Here is a 5,188-nt window from a genome sequence, read left to right as displayed (position 1 = left end):
TCACACTCACATTCACACACTAGGGACCATTTAGTGTTGCCAATCAACCTATCCCCAGGTGCATGTCTTTGGAAGTGGGAGGAAGCCGGAGTACCCGGAGGGAACCCACGCACTCACGGGGAGAACATGCAAACTCCACACAGAAAGATCCCGAGCCTGGATTTGAACCCAGGACTGCAGTAACTTCGTATTGTGAGGCAGACGCACTAACCCCTCTGCCACCGTGAAGCCCTGTTGACAGAAATGTTGAAATTTAATGTTTATTCCACACATTTTAACAACATTAGACAACATTAAAAAAATCAGAGGCTACTCAGATTTAGATTTGTTACAAATTTTGGCAAGCTAGGTAATGTTTTCCCTGTCTTCAAAAGCTTTATTTTCGAAATAACATTTTTTGTAATGGTAAGGTGAGTTTTTTTTTTTTATCCTACTAGATTACGTCAGAACACAGCACAGTGGAACGTATTGTGTCATGCTGTGGGCAAGTGGAATGTCATGAGTGGGCCTCAAGTTCAATTCTCTGTCAGGGAGTCAGAGGGCACACATAATGAAATACATGTAAATGTGTTGAAAATAATAACAAGGTCGGGTTGGGTTTGATTGCACATGAACGCGACAAAGTGATTATTCTTCCTGCTGACGCCCAATAAAGTCATGTTAATGTGATTTTTGATGTATTTATTTTGGAGGCAATATTAGCAGTAATTTAGGACAGTTGGAAGCAATTCTTCCCATAAAAATATGGACATAATATATACTCCAGGGTCAAACTTTCCCCCATCATAAAACAATTTACAAGCTCTCCAGGTTTTTTTTTTTAATTCCTATTTTATTGTTGTGCATTTTTTAGTGGTCATAAAAGTGTTCAAATAAGTTAGCCAGTGATAAAGTTACGCAGTAGCATATAAATAATAAAAACAAAACAGTCAGGACCTGATCTACTGTAGATTTGTGTGTGTTAAAGGGGACATTTTCTTTTTTTGAATATGCCCATTTTTCACAAGCCTTTATTTAGAGGAGAACGCAAATGTCTATGTCTTTTTTTGTGCATTCTAAATTGTAAAATACTGCTAGTAGTAGGCGTCTAACTATGTAACTAATGAAATGCAACTATCAAGTGTTTTTGCCGCGTGGTGATGTCATTTGCACCCACAGGAATTAATAAGAAAATCGTTAGGTAAACTGGCAACGATCAAAACAAACTTTCCAAGCACTAAATTTGTCTGTTTTCTTAAATAATCAGCAACCCATAGAAACACCTTCTTCTGACGATGTTAGCTTTTGAAAAATTAGACTAACACACCAAGATTATGCGACTGGGCGTGGGTGCCAGACAGGAACTCTACGTGTCGTGTATGTGTTTCGGGATATAACCTGGAAGCGAATAGGAATGACGAGGAGACTCTTTATTTGCTTCGCACATTTAAACAACAGAACATTTTGAAGTGCATCTGTCACGGCGCATGTGCAATCCCGCTGTGCTCGCTCTTCCCACAAGGTAGTCACTCGCCTGCAAGTCTGCAGGCAATCACCAATCAGCGCACCTGGGTCTGATGAAGACAGACAGCAGAAAGGCCAGAGGACCCGGAACGTAGTTCACTCCTCGTAGTAAGCATCCCGTCTCTGGCTTCCCTCCGCGTACTTGCCCTCTCTGTGCTTTCCCTGTGCCCGTGTCTTATGTCTTTAGTGTTCCACGCAGTGTTCCCTCTTTTTCCCATGATCGAGCTGAGTGCCTTGACTTCTCACTGGATTTTAGATTGCCTCCCTCTGTCCTCGACCCCTGCTTGGACACGGACCGCTTTGTCTCGCTCCAGCCCTCGACCGCTCGCTTGCCCACGGCCTGTCTTCTCGCTTTGACCTTTTGGTCTGACTAAGGATTCAACCAACACGCACTTACAACAAACTCTGGTAACATTTACATTGTTAATTCCACACATTGTCTTGCACCATTCATGTTTAGTAGCATACACACCCCAACACATCATCAGCATCAGTTTCAATAAACCTATTGAACTAAACCGTGCCGTGGTGTCTTTTTTAAGAAGGTAGCTAAGTAATTGGAGACTTAATTCGGACTCATTTGCGTGTCCAGACTTTTTTTTCCCCCCAGGGATGGCACATGGGGGGCATCTAGCTCTGCATGGGTGGCCCCCATAAGACTCTCAGTCTATCCCAGGTGCATCTGTCGCTACTATAGTAACTTACCACCACCAAGTATGGAGTGAATCTTTGAAGTGAATGAATTAACTCATTATGTTTCTACAAATGGTGAATGTTCATATACATCCTGGAGATTGCAAACCACCAAGTTTAAGTAAATAGTGGTATTTCAGTTTGAGCACATACAAATATAAGGCCCCTGAGTTTATATTCGTCGGTGGGTTGGATCACTTCTCGTAGGAAAAGAGGCTCTAACTTGGACTTCGGAATGCAAGAGTGATAGTCCTATCCTTGAGAAGAGACTACCTGTCGAGCTCAAAGCCAACATTTAAGTGATGACTTAAATCAGTTGTTTTGAAGACGCTTGCACATAAACATCTCCTTACATGATCAGGTTGTGTTCTTCTGAATTGACACACACCCAGACGCAGGAAGAAGGAATATAAAACTGGGGTTCGGCTTCTCCAGGTTAGGAGGGACATATATTTTGACTTGAACTCCTCCAGGTACTGCAGTCTTGAAGAACGACACTCGCTTGTAATTGAATAATAACAGGGGACGTTGGGCGCGGTTCGAAGAGTGGCCGTGCCTGCAACATGAGGGTTCCTGGTTCGATCCCCACCTTCTACCATCCTAGTCACGTCCATTGTGTCCTTGAGCAAAACCCTTCACCCTTGCTCCTGGTGGGTCCTGGTTAGAGCTTTGCCTGGCAGCTCCCGCCATCGGTGTGTGAATGTGTGTGTGAATGGGTGAATGTGGAAATAGCGTTTTGATTACTTTATAGGTAGAAAAGTGCTATATTAATATTACCCATTTATCATTTTGATAATGCGGCTGCTGAGAATCGAACGTCATGTGGCATAAAAAGAGAATTGCCTTATTTTCTATCAGATAAAGGGACAAGTGGTAGGAAAATGGAGGGATGGAAGGATGGATTGTTTTATTTAGAGAGTCTACATGGACACTCGGACTTTGCCTGTAGTTGTGAAAATACCAAAAAACAAACCATTTCAGAAATCAGACAAATTTAGTGCATGGACTGGGAATCGGTTCCCATCTCCAGACACAAAAACTCCTAATACGTTACCGCTGACTACAAATCATGCATTGCACTTTGTAATGTTATAGTAACATTTTTTTTTGCACATAGTACAAACCCCGTTTCCATATGAGTTGGCAAGTTGTGTTAGATGTAAATATAAACGTAATATAATGATTTGCAAATCCTTTTCAACCCATATTCAATTGAATGCACTACAAAGACAAGGTATTTGATGTTCAAACTGATAGTTTTTTAAATTTACTTAGGATTTCTTGGCTGCAACACGTGCCAAAGTAGTTGGGAAAGGACATGTTCACCACTGTGTTACATCACATTTTATTTGAACAACACTCAATAAACGTTTGGGAACTGAGGAAACTAATTGTTGGAGCTTTGAAAGTGGAATTATTTCCCATTCTTGTTTTATGTAGAGCTTCAGTCGTTCAACAGTCTCCGCTGTCGTATTTTACGCTTCATAATACGCCACACATTTTCAATGGGAGACAGGTCTGGACTGCAGGCGGGCCAGGAAAGTACCCGCACTCTTTTACTATGAAGCCACGCTGTTGTAACACGTGCTGAATGTAGCTTGGCATTGTCTTGCTGAAATAAGCAGGGGCGTCCATGATAACGTTGCTTGGATGACAACATATATTGCTCCAAAACCTGTATGGACCATTCAGCATTAATGGTGCCTTCACAGATGTGTAAGTTACCCATGCCTTGGTCACTAATGCACCCCCATACCATCACAGATGCTGGCTTTTGAACTTTGCGCCTATAACAATCCGGATGGTTATTTTCCTCTTTGTTCCGGAGGACACCATGTCCACAGTTTCCAGTGAACTTTGCGCCTATAACAATCCGGATGGTTATTTTCCTCTTTGTTCCGGAGGACACCATGTCCACAGTTTCCAAATAAAATTTGAAATGTGGATTCGTCAGACCGCAGAACACTTTTCCACTTTGCATCAAGATCTCGGGCCCAGCGAAGCCGGCGGCTTTTCTGGGTGTTGTTGTAAAAGGGTTTGGCTTTGCATAGTAGAGTTTTAACTTGCACTTACAGATGTGGCGACCAACTGTAGTTACTGACAGTGGTTTTCTGAAGTGTTCATGAGCCCATTTGGTGATATCCTTTACACACTGATGTCGGTTTTCAATGCAGTACCGCCTAAAGGGTCAAAGGTCCGTAATATCATCGCTTACGTGCAGTGATTTCGCCAGATTCTCTGAACCTTTTGATGATTTTACGGTCCGTAGATGGTAAAATCCCTAAAATCCTTGCAATAGCTCGTTGAGAAATGTTGTTGCCGATTGTATTGTACCATATGTCCCGGCAAGAAATCTGCGTTCAAAAGACTCCGGCTTATTAGTGATTCCTAGAGCCCAAAAAAAGTCTGCGGGCTATAGAGCGTTTTCCGTTCGGGCTCCAGTACTCTGGAATGCCCTCCCGGTAACAGTTCGAGATGCTACCTCAGTAGAAGCATTTAAGTCTCACCTTAAAACTCATCTGTATACTCTAGCCTTTAAATAGACCTCCTTTTTAGACCAGTTGATCTGCCGCTTCTTTTCTTTCTCCTATGTCCCCCCCTCCCTTGTGGAGGGGGTCCGGTCCGATGACCATGGATGAAGTACTGGCTGTCCAGAGTCGAGACCCAGGATGGACCGCTCGTCGGGACCCAGGATGGACCGCTCGCCTGTGTATCGGTTGGGGACATCTCTACGCTGCTGATCCGACTCCGCTTGAGATGGTCTCCTGTGGACGGGACTCTCGCTGCTGTCTTGGATCCGCTTGAACTGAACTCTCACGGCTGTGTTGGAGCCACTATGGATTGAACTTTCACAGTATCATGTTAGACCCGCTCGACATCCATTGCTTTCGGTCCCCTAGAGGGGGGGGGTTGCCCACATCTGAGGTCCTCTCCAAGGTTTCTCATAGTCAGCATTGTCACTGGCGTCCCACTGGATGTGAATTCTCCCTGC

Source organism: Nerophis ophidion, linkage group LG12 (assembly GCF_033978795.1).
Source record: "Nerophis ophidion isolate RoL-2023_Sa linkage group LG12, RoL_Noph_v1.0, whole genome shotgun sequence".
NCBI classification, from domain to species: domain Eukaryota; kingdom Metazoa; phylum Chordata; class Actinopteri; order Syngnathiformes; family Syngnathidae; genus Nerophis; species Nerophis ophidion.
The sequence above is the reverse complement of the archived record's forward strand: the minus strand, read 5'-3'. Positions refer to the sequence as shown.